Genomic DNA, 12,880 nt, shown 5'->3' with positions numbered 1-12,880 from the left:
CTGTGCAAATAGTTCTTTTTTAATTTGATTGATTTTCACTCCCAGTATAAACACTGGAACCCTCACTACAAGGGTATTTGAACTCACATATCCAAAACCTTTATCCAAACAGCATACTGTTTAAGGCTCATTTTTGATACAACAATAAAATATTGTAAAGAAGTTCAACACCATCCTGAACATGGTAGACATAAAATCATAAGAACTAAGAAATAGGAGCAGGAGTAGGCCATTCGGCTCTTGAGCCTTAAACCACCAGTCAATAAGATCATGGCTGATCTGATATGGCCTTAACTCCACTTTCCTGCCTGTCCCCATAACACTTGACTCCCTTGTAAATCAAAAACCTGTCTAACTCAGCCAAAAATATAGGCAGCAACCTCCAGTGCTCTCTGGAAGAGAGAATTCCAAAATTAACTACCCTCTGAGAGAAGAAAGTCCTCCTCATCTCTGTCTTAACTGGGAGATCTCTTATTTAAAACTGTGCCTCCAAGTTTTTTAAAATTCTTTCTTGGGATATGGGCATCACTGGCAAGGCCAGCATTTGTTGTCCATCCCTAATTGCCCTTGAACAGAGTAGCTCGCTAGGCCAATTCAGAAGGCAGTTAAGAATCACATTGCTGAGGTCTGGAGTCACATGTAGGCCAGCTGATTTCCTTCCCTAAAGGGATGTTAGTGAACCAGATGGGTTTTTAACAACAATCAATGATAGCTGTCATGGTCCCCATTACTGAGCCTAGCTTGATGTTTATTAATTGAATTTAAATTCCACCAGCAGCAGTTGTGGGGATTTGAATCCATGTCCTCAGAGAAATAGCCTGGGTCTCTGGATTACTAGTTGTGACATAACCACTATGCCACCATTCCCCACAAGTAGAAACATCCTCTCAGCATCTACCCTGACAAGCCCTCTCAAAATCCTATATGAGCAGAATTCTCCTTTCAGCGAGCTGGGGTGGGGCCCACTTGTCGACACGTAAAATGACGCACGGTGACGTCAGGCGGACATCCCTATGTCACCGCGACTCATTTAGATTTTCAGTTTGGCAGGCTCGCAGCCGACTCAGCTGGGCATCCGCCGACCTGTCAACGGCCACTTAAGGCCCCTTAAGTGAGGTGCTTAAAACACTTAATGGACCTGCCCACCCAACCTTAAGGTTGGCGGGCAGGCGAAGAGCCCAGGCGGCCTTCAGAAAAATCATGAAACCTAATCCATGGGCGGGATGAGGTTTCATGAGGGTTTTAAAATCTAAAAATACTCTTCAAATAAAATACAATCATGGAATAATACAGCACAGGAGGAGGCTATTCAGCCCAATGTACCTGTGCTAGCTCTTTGAAAGGGTGATCTAATTTGTCCCACACTCTAGCATTAGCCTCATAAACTGCAAATTGTTCCTCTTCAAGTACATGACCAATTACCCTTTGAAACCTCCTATGGAATCTGCTTCCATCACCAATTTACACAATGCATTCCAGATTTTAACACCTCTCTGTATGAAGAAATTTCTTCTCCTATTCCCTTCTAGTTCTTTTAAACCAGTTATTTTAAATCCATGGCTTCTGGCTAATGATCCAGTTTCCAGGGGAAACTGTTTCTCCCTACTTATTCTATCAAAGCCCCTTATAATTTTGAGTTATTAGATCTCTCCTTAACCTTCCCTGCCCTGAGAAGAACAATCTCAGCTTCTCCAATCTTTCCACATAACTGAACTCCTTTGTCCCTTAATCATCCTGTAAAACCTCCTGTGTACACCCTCCAAGATCTTGATATCCTTCCAATTGCCTTTGAGAAGGTGATGGTAGGCTGCCTTCTTAAACCACTGCAGTCCTTATAATGTAGGTACACCTACAGTGCAGTTAGGGAGGAAGTTCCAGGATCTTGACCCAACAATAGTGAAGGAACAGTGAAATATTTCCAAGTCAGGAAGGTGTGTGACTTGGAGGGGGAACTTTGCAGGTGCTGTTCCCATGCATCTGCTACCCTTGTCCTAGGTGGTTGAGGGCACGGATTTGAAAGGTGCTATCGAAGGAACCTTGTTGAGTTGCTGCAGTGCTGCCGTTCTGTGCCGGTGGTGGAGGGAGTGAATGTTTAATGTAATGGATGAGGTGCCGATTAAGCAGGCTGCTTTGTCCTGGCTTGTGTCAAGTTTCTTGAGTGTTGTTGAAGCTGCACTCATCCAGGCAAGTCCAGAGTATTCCATCACATTCCTGACTTGTGCCTTGCAGATGATTGAAAGACTTCAGGGAGTCAAGAGGTGAGTTTCTGTGAGGAGGTTAGACTTCAAGGGGACACCGAAATGCTTATGAAATGCATGGACAAGTCACAGCGAAGTCTTCTAATCGTTGTCCACGGACAGTCTATACATGGCCCAGCCAGAACTGGACACATTTTTGCGCCTTGTTGATTTTGGCAAGATCTGCAACAGTGCAGTGTTCCTCTAGCGATAGACATTGCAGGAGATGTTGCACAGTCTGTGGCTCAGTTCCATATTCACAAGTTGTTGGGCAGGTTGTATATCCTCATTTGCTTAATGACACCTTTGAATGACCTACACCAGTCCTAAGTCTGTTAAGGCACTTTCAGGTTGCCCAGTTGCAATTAGCTCCTGGGGGAAGTCTTTCATCCGGTAGAATTTCCATCACTGGGGGTTGTTCGAGACTGGCGAGCCGTTCTTTCCACAAGGCGATGTGGGCTTCAGATGGGGTTGATTGCAATGGAACAACACTGTTCATGAAGCTGTTCCTTGACTTTAGGCGGCTGGGTGTAGGTGTATGACCATGTAGAGGGTGTCTCTCATCTGATGTTTGACGGAGTCGCTCTTTCTTGCAGGCTAATGTGAAGTGACACATTATCATAGGAAGAATGAGGAAAGGCAATATTTTGAAAGAAATGAAGGCATTGGAGAAGGTGCATAAAAGATTACGAGAATGGTTCCAGGGATGAGGGACATCAGTGAATAGATTGGAGAAAGTTGACTGGAGGTTCATTAGAGGTGTTCAAAATTATGAAAGGTATGGATAGAGTAGATAAGGAGAAACTGTTCCCATTGACGAAAGGGTCGAGGACCAGACGACATGAATAAAGGTGATTGACAAAAGAACCAAAGGCAACATGAGGAAAAACAAATTAATGCTGCATGCTAATTAATGACGGGCGCACCTCCGAACTCATTGCGCCCGCCTTCCGAAATATCGGATGGCGCGCGGTGACGTCGGGATGCACGCCCGACATCATCACATGTCATTTTACATGCATGTGTGTCGGGCCCGCCCCCACATGCCAACTGTGAAATTCTGCCCATAGAGATATTTGAGGTTCCTTTCGTGACAAAATGCTGCATTCACAATTAAGGACTATAATTTTCTCCAAAATGATTCTATGAAGCAAATCCACACAATAAAGAGAATCACTGACCAGTCATGACCTATAGACAATATTAATGAAAGGAGATATTAACCTTCACTTGAAACTAAGTAGAGCATGCTTAAAGATTCAGATTTTGAGGCCACTTTTATATTGTGCTAGTGCTGCCAACTCCCTACATGCAGATTGTCTAAGCCAGTGGTATTAGCAGGCTGTAAAAGTAGTTTAATAACACCATATACGAACGATGCCTTTAGTTTTAGTCTCACTCATAAGCCAAATTTCCCATCAATATCAAGAGAACAGAGAGGAAGCTGAAATCTAACTATTAATGAGAACAATGACCAAAGTCACGGATAACTTACTCAATAACTGTTAGTTCAAAGTGACAGTTCAAATAGAGGCACAAAGTTGCATTCCCAAGCACTCAGTCCACCTGGAGAGTTGTTTCAACATTAACAAGAGAGCCCACTCCAAGAACAAGTACCTGGAGGCCCTGTATACTGGCACGAGTACCTTAATGTGGTTGCCAAATGCAAGACTTGCACAACAGGGGTAAGGTTCCCTAGGAGTCGGGGGGGAGGGGGAGGGGGGCATTGGTGGTGAGGGGGTGGTGAAGGTGGTAAAAGAGCAGGATGGTGACGTCCCCGCGTCACCAGCAATGGAGGACAAGCTGGAAGTCTCACTGGACCGGCCAGAATTACGATTGGAGGAGCAGCCAGTGCGGGTGAGAAGGAGTAGGTCTTCCAAACACAGAAACACACACTCCTCCCACACACTCCTCCAATCAGAGATTTCCTCTCAGATACTGAAGGAACAGCAGCAAGAGCAAGAGAGAGGGAATCCATGATTGAAAGAGCTGGAGCAGCAAGTGTAGGAGAGACAGAAGAGAAAATTAAGAGGAGAGACCATAGAGGTGTTCAAAACAATGAGGGGTTTGGACGAAGTAGATATAGAGAGAAACTGTTCTTGTCAGCAGAAGGATAGAAAACCAGAAGACACCAATTCAAGGTGATTGGCAAAAGAAGCAATGGCAACATGAGGAAAAACTTCTTTTCATATTGTATTGAGCAGTTAGGATCTGGAATATACTATGTTCTGATCTCCATGTAGACCAATAAACTAAAAGAGCCAAACTTCCCAAAAACAGACAAAGCCAATGGACAAGATTTCACTTTTTATATCTTTAACTTTAACAATCAAACAAAAATCAGCATAAATTAAACATAAATTAACAGGAAAATTGTATTCAATAGAAATTATAAATTACACTTTGAATACCTGATACAGCAAAGTTAGATCTCACTGATTTACTGGCAGTTCCCCCAGCACATATTGCATACATACAGTCCCAAAGACCCTAACAACTCTGGCTTCCTCAAGTAGAGTTCAACTTCTTTCCCTCACACAGGATTTGCTCATCAAGTCCCCCCCCAGCAACAGCTTTAATTTATCTGAGTTCCACAGATATGCTTATCACCAAAAAGGTTCACTTCTGCAGAACCTCCTTAGCTCAGTTCAGGACACTCTTCAGGTTTCGGTCTTTTCAGCTGTTTCACACAGCGTTTCACTGCTACCCTGTACTGTTCCTTCTGAAAACTGATCACTGAGCTTTTTGTTTTTATTTCCCCAATCACCTTCCATTTCCCTAACAACCTAAGGCTGATTTCCCAGAAGATGCCACAGCCAGGATGTTGATTTACAATCCCCCTCTCCCCAGAAGCCTGAAGTTTTGGTTTCTCTTTCCAGTTAAGGAATGTCTCAAAAATTACAGGCTTTATCAAAAGCTAGTGCAGGCAACAGCTCGCACACTTCAGATTTCAACACTACTGCCTGAGACCTTGCAGGAGGCAGATTCAATTGAGGCCTTCATAAGAGAATTAGATAATTATCTGAAAAGAAAAATATTTGCAGGGCTATGGGGAAAAGGCATGAGAGTGAGATTAATTGAGTTGCAGAGAGCTAGCATTGATACAATGTGCCGAATGGCCTCCTTCTGTGCTGTAACTATTCAATGATTCTAAGATTCTATGATTTTCTTAGGTGTATGGTGTAAATGGAATTTGCTCCCTGTCTGCTATCCTTGCTATTAGTGTATACAATGATTGCATTAGCATTTTAATTACCTTTTTAAAATTTCATGCAATGAAACAGCACAGAAAAAGGCCATTCAGCCTACTGTGTCTTTGCCAGCTCTTTGAAGAGCTATCTAATTAGTTTCACTCCCTGCACTTTCCCCACGGCCATGCAAATTTAGCTCCTTTGCATATTTATCCAATTCCCTTTGGAAGGTTACTATTGACCCTGCTTCCACCGCTGCTTCAGGTAGTGCATATTTTCTTTTACAACCACCACCATCATCTTATATTTATATAGTGTCTTTCCCATAAAGAATCACCCCAAGGCACTGCACTGGAGCATTATGACACAAAATATGACACTGAGTCACATAAGCAGATTTTAAGACAAGTGACCAAAAGCTTGGTCAAAGAGGTTAGTTTGAAGGAATTTCTTAAAGGAGGAAAATGAGGTAGAAAAATGGAGAGGTGCAAGGATGGAATTCCAGAGCTTGGGATCATGGCACCTGAAGGCACGACCACCAACACTGGAGTGGTTAAAATGGGAGCTGCACAAGAGGCCAGAATTAGAGGAGTACAGATACCTCAGAGGGTTTGTGAGGCTGCAGAGGATTGCAAAAATAGAGAGGGGAGAGGCAATGGAGGGCTTTGTAAACAAGGGCGAGAATTTTAAAATCAAGGCATTGCTTGACCAAGAGCCAATGTAGGTCAGCAAAGACTGAGTAAAAGAAGAACAGGACTTGGTACAAGTTAAGTCACGGGCAGCAGGGTTTCGGAGGGCCTCAAGATAAAAATATTTTCCTCTTTTTTCCTGTTTTTTTTGCCAATTATCTTATATCTGTGTCATCTGGTTACTGATCCTCCTGCCACTGGATTCAGTTTAGTGCACAAAATTATTAGAATGTAACATAGCCTCCATAATGTTTAACTTAATTAAAGCTTAGACAGCAAATGATTTAGAGTTAAAAAAACAAAGCAACAGCCAACAGTTCTAATTTCAACAACTATTCAGGGGTCAGTTGGAGCCATAGTTGTTTCTGGTTCTAAAGTCCAACTCCACAGACTTGAACACATAATCCAAACTGATACTCCAGTGTAGTACTGAGTGAGCACTACACTGGCGGAGGGTAAGTGTGAGGGATTGCTGCACTGTCAGAGTGGCAGTACTGAGGGACCACTGTATTTGGAGTCTTAATACTGAGGGAGCACTGCACTGTCAGAGGATAAGCATTGACAGAGAGCTGCACTGTCCAAGGGAAGTACTAAGGGAGTGCTGCACTGTAGCAGGGTCTGTATTGAGGCAGTGTTGCACTGTCAGAGGGATAGCACTCAGGGAACGGTGCACTGTTGGGAATGCCGTCTCTCGAATGAGAGGTTAAACTGCAACAGGGCATCAATAGGCTAGCAGAATGGCCAGACAAGTGAGGCAAGCATTTTGCCAGAAGGGATAGGGAGAAGCAATATAGCTTAAATGGCACAGTTCAAAGAGTGTACAGGAACAGAGGGATCTGGGAGTTCATAAGCAATGGCCTTTGAAGGTGGCAGGACATATTGAGAGACTAGTTAGCGAAGCATATGGGATCTTGCGCTTCATAAATAAAAGTATTGAATGCAAAGGCAGATAAGTAATGCTGAACCTTGACAAAGTCCTGGTTGAGCCACAACTAAAATATTGCAACAAGTTCTGATCATCATACTTTAGGAAGGATGTGAAGGTCCTTGAAAGGATGTGAAGGAGTTTTACCAGAATGGTTCCAGGGATGAGGGATCTCAACTACAAGGGTTTAGGTTGGAGAAGCTGGAGGCTGTTCTCCTTGAAGCAAAGGAGATTGAGGGGAGATTTTATAGAGGTGTATAAGATTATGACAGCCTTAGATAAAACAGAGAAAGAAAAGCTGTTCCATTAGCTTATGGTACAATAACAGTGGGACATGGTTTTTAAGATTTTGGGCAAGAAATGCAGAGGGAACGGCAGGAAGAACTATTTTATGCTGTGAGTTGTAACAACCTGAAACCCACTGAATGCACTGAGTGGAAGCAGAGATGATCAATCATTTCAAAAGGAAATTGGATGAGAACATGAGGGAATGAGGGACATGAAGGGCTAAATAAAGGAGGGCAATGGACTGGTTGCTCCACAAAAAGCAGGCATAGAGTCAATGGGCCAAATGACCTCTCTCAGTACTGTAAAGACTCAATAATTCTATAACTCTGACAGTGCGGCTCTCCCTGAACACTGCACTGGTAATGTCATACCTAGACTATGTGCTTAAGTCCCTGAAGTGGGGCTTGAACCCATGACCTTCTGACCCAGATATAGGAGTGTTACCCACCAATCTCATTGACACCACGTTACACAATAATTAGATTGTAAACTTCTTTGCAAAGATCAGGTTTAGAATTTCATTGCACGCAGTGCACATAATGAACTTTCTGCCAGGGATACCTTACAATAGGCGAAGAAATGGCTGTAAAAATCTGATGGTTAAAAATGTGGAAATTGATCTGAAAAACAGAAAATATTTTAGTTCTGTGAAGGCACTATGGAGTAACAAGGTAATCTGTAAGAATTGAGTAGAAGAACTATTGTCAAGAAATATCTTCAATTCACTGTTGCAGTTTCCCCAACATTTGATTTGACATTTAAAGCTAGACTACACTTTCCCCAGCTGGGCTGGGAGCTTTACCATCTTCTTCAGGTTAGTGTCAACCTTTTCAACAATTAACTTGCCACCAAGATAAACTATTAACTGGAAAATATTTGGGATATGCACCACAGTCTCGTATCATTTCCAAAGACAGAAAGTATCACATTGCTAGGCCAATGTGTACAGGCTAAACTATTTGGTCAAATTTATTTATAGAGGAAAGAATACAAAGAAACCTCCCAAAACACATAGCAATACACCTGTAATCATACTTAAATGATAGACAAACTGTTTAAAAAAAGAAAATGTAAAAACCTCGGAGTTTTCCTCAGCAAATGCTATAATCCGCAGAGTCAGGTGGTAAATTACATGGGTACAATTCTTCAATAGGACCCTATTAACATCAATTCGCAGGGAGGAGAATAGAGATCCAGAAATACTAAGAGGGTCTCTGCATTATCCATTGCCTTCCTTTCATACAGAAGCATAAACGGAGATGCAGCTTGGATTCAATTGGCATCCAATTAACAACATGTGACAATGTGCCAAATCTACTTAATACTATAGAATGAATTTTCCAGCTCATTTAGATATTAAGGAAGATAAGGATTGCCTAAAATCCACTTGTCAGATTGTAGCCTTTCACCTGTAGATCCCCAGCCAACAAGGAGATTAAACAACCACTGCTTGTATTTTATTGCACCTTTAACTTAGTTAAGTGTCCTGAGGCACCTCACAGGAGCAATATCAGATAAAATTTGGTACTGAGTCACGTAAGGAAATAAAGGTTTTAAGGAGCATTTTAAAGGGGAAGAGAAAGGAAGAGAGATTTAAGGAGGAAATTCCAGAGCTTGGGGCCTATGCTGAAGGGGTAGCCGCCAATGAAAGGTGATAAAAATTGAGTATGTGCAAGAGACCAGAATTGGAGGAGCACAGAGATCTCGCAGGTTTGTAGGACTAGAGGAGGTTAAAGAGAAAAGGAGGGGCAAGGGCATGGAGTGATTTGAAAACAAGGATGAGAATTTTAAAATCAAGGCATTGTCGAACCAAGAGCCAATGTAGGTCAGCGAGAACAAGGGTGATGGATGAATGAACTTGGGGCAAGATAGGTTGCAGGAAGCAAAGTTTAAGATGACCTCAATGTTACAAAGGATGTCAAGTGGAAGGCCAGCCAGGAGTGCATTGGAATAGTCAAGATTGGAGATATCAAAGAGGAGATAGTTTGGGTACAGACATGTTCCCAGAAGGGGGAAAGGAAGGTAATACAAAGCGAGAGATCCTTGATGACCAAGATTATAGAGCTTAAGAGAAAACTAAAGAATTAAGATAAATGCGAGGTTGATAATAGAGAACAAAGCTGAATAAGAATAATACTGAGGAGGACTGAAAAAGGGAATAAGAGGGGCAATGAGAGTATGAGAAAAGATTAGTGGATAATATAAAAGGGAGCAGTAACGTCTTTTATAAACATATATACACATACAAGAGTAGCCAAAGGAAGAGTGGTGCTAGTTAGGGACTAACAAGAACATCTTCTTTTGGAGAAAGAAAGCATTTTTTTATTTATTCATGGAATGTTAATATCATTGATGAGGTAAACATTAATTGCCCTTCCTTAATTGCCCCTGCGAATGTGGTGGTGAGCCACTCTCTTGAATGGCTGCAGCCTCTGTGCTGTAGCCACACCCACATTGCTGTTAGGAAGGGAGTTTCAGAATTTTGACACAGCCACGGTGAAGGAATGGTGATGTATTTCCAAGTCAGGGTGGTGTGTGACTTGGAGGGGAACTTTCAGGTGGTGGTGTTCCCATGTGTCGGCTATCCTGTCCTTCTAGGTCAGTGATCTTTACTATTTTTCAAGCAAGGGCCACTTTAGCAAAAAGCCTGCTATGTGAGAGCCACATTGACTACTATAATAGATGCTATTGCTGATTCACTCCTGCTTGCAATAACACAAAGGAAAAAAGAACATTAATTGAAAAGCAGAATACATTGTTTTTTCTGGGGGAATGCAGGCTTGAAGTGGACTGACTTGGTCTCGCCACAGTACTAGGGTGAGGGATATACCTGCAGAATGTGCTTCTCTCTCCCGATGAGATGGTGGCACACTCCTGTATGCTACTGCGATGGCAGATGCCCCTTAAACAATTTCAGTTGCCAACAGCATCAATATGCCAGGTGGCACCTCCCTGGGTGGAGGCCAATGTCAGGATCACCTCACTCCTGAAGGTGTGGGTCCATTTCCTGGATACAAACAGATCTCCAACACATACACACTCATTGTCTCAGTCATACACACAAAACACACACATACACACACACACACACTCTCTCTCTCTCTCACTCCCACACACAAACAGTCAGTCCCTTCCTCCCTCTACACCCCACTCTCTACCCCATGACCTGTTGCAATGCTCTGGAGCAGCTCACTCCCAAACCTTCCAGCCAGCCTCTCCTTCCTGGGGCTCCAGACCCCACAGCCAGCCTCTCTTTCCAGAGGCCACCCACCTTGCAGCCAGCCTCTCCTCCCTGGGACTCTGGACCATTGCTCCATCGCACTCTGCTCCCCAGGCCCTGCTCCGGCAGCACTACACCATTGGCTGGGTAGCCGCACTTCGCGTCGATGGGAGCTGCTATTGGCTCGCGGGCCATGCAATGAAGAACATTGTTCTAGGTGATCGAGATCTCAGGTTTGGAAGGTGCAGTTGAAGGAACCTTGGCAAATTGATGCAGTAAATTTTGTAGATGGTACACACTGTGTGCCATTTGTGGAGGGAATGAATATTTAAGGTGATGGAAGGGGTGCTGATCAGGCGTGTTGTTTTAGATTGGAAGCTGGTGAGCTTCTTGAGTGTTGTTGGAGCGGCACTCATCCAGGCAAGTGGAGAGATCCCATCACACTCCTGACTTGTGCCTTGTATTGTGAATATCTAATTTCATAACTAAGTTTTAGAAAATAACTTTTAGTTTGGAATTGGAATTTTTAAAAATATAGATAAATGGAAAACACAACATTGATGTAAATGCAAATCAAACAAGCCTGGGTTAATTACAGTTAAGTAATAACCTGTGTTTATTCAAATCGGTCAGAGTTGGAAGGTTGGGGGGGGGGGCAGTATCCTTAAACAATGGATGATCCACCTTGGAGCTTTTGGTAGAACCAGTGAGTCTGGAAAGAGGACAATTATATCAATTAGAGGTATAAATTATTCATATGTGTCACAAAATCAAAGGGTTGAGTTTCCATTTCTGTTTGGAACATCTGAAAAGTATGCCACATTACCATGGAGATGGGCTGTAGGGTTTTGCTCAGGGAAAACAAACAGTTCGCTTGGAAGCAGTCAGCTTGGAACAGGCAGAGAGAGTGCCTCTGCCAGGAGTTGTGAACCTCCTATAGGACAAGGAACTTAGAGGCCTTGAGAAACCAGGGCCATGAGGAACCGAGACCTGAACAACATTCAGGCTTGGGCTGGTTAGTGGCAAGTAATATTTGTGCCACATGAGTGCCAGGCAATGACCATCTCCAATGACCACCTCTAACCATCTTGTCTTGACACCTCACAACACTACTATAGCTGAATTCCCCCACCATCAATATCCTGGGGTTATCATTGACCAGAAACCTAACTGAACCAACCATTTAAATACTGTGCCTACAAGACAAGGTCAGAGGCTGGGAATTCTGTGACAAATAACTGTTTATGAAAGCATAATAATTTTCATAATATTATTCTGGTTTATTGTCAAGTAGGTTTATGGGTGTGAGCGTGTATGATTCTCTCTGTGTGACTTAATTGCATTTGGAGTCAGGTAGACTGCAAGCTTGAAATTATCTAAAGGTGTAGAAATGTACTTGAAATGTTAATGAGTAAACATGGATGCTGTCTTAGCATCTGTGGTGTGAGGGGAATTTGCATTTTCAGATAAGTGAAGGGATTGTCTGGACTTCAAAGGGATGTTAGTCTGTTTACAACTAGACAGAGAAGCAAGGCTAAGGTGTGTGTTTATTTTTCCCAAAGCTTACTGACAATATTGGCAACATGAAAGTTTTTATATTATGGGAAAGGTAAAGTTCCAAAAATATATGGAACAATGGAATTTACATATTAAAGAGAGAGAAACATATATAAGAGTTTTGAATGGAATTGAATGTTGTCTAATGATCAGTGAACATCCCCGCTTCTGACCTTTTGAAGGATAAAAGATGAAGATGGGTGGGTCTAGGACATTATCCTGAGAAACTTCCACAGCAATGCTGTGGGGCTAAGATGATTGACCTCCAAAAACCATAATTGCCTTCCTTTGTGCTGGGCATGACTCAAACCAGTAGAGGTTCTCCCTGATTCACATTGACTTCAGTTTCCTTAGGGCTCCTTGATGCCACATTCAGTTAAAAGCTGCCTCGCTGATAGCATCGCTGTCTTGGTGATCCATATAACTAGGGCTGTAGATTGGATATGGCATTAAACTAAAAGAGAGGGGGTAGGGGGGGCGGGGTAGTCAGGTGAAGGAAGATTTCGATATCTAAAGAGAACCATCGAAGCAATAGAGCAGTATAGACATTTGGGTAAAGACAAACAGAATGAACAAGAAGGGACAAGCAGTTTAATGGTAACAACGAATGAGGCCCAATCAAATAATTGCAGTAAAAAATAAAATGAAAGCATTCATCATAACATAGCCGAACTGAGGGCACAAATAGAAATAAATAATTTAGATCTCATGATCAAAAAGCCAACACAGGCACGATGGGCCGAATGGCCCCTTCTGTGCTGTATGATTCAATG

Source organism: Cetorhinus maximus, chromosome 9 (assembly GCF_964194155.1).
Source record: "Cetorhinus maximus chromosome 9, sCetMax3.hap1.1, whole genome shotgun sequence".
Classification (NCBI taxonomy): Eukaryota; Metazoa; Chordata; class Chondrichthyes; order Lamniformes; family Cetorhinidae; genus Cetorhinus; species Cetorhinus maximus.
The sequence above is the reverse complement of the archived record's forward strand: the minus strand, read 5'-3'. Positions refer to the sequence as shown.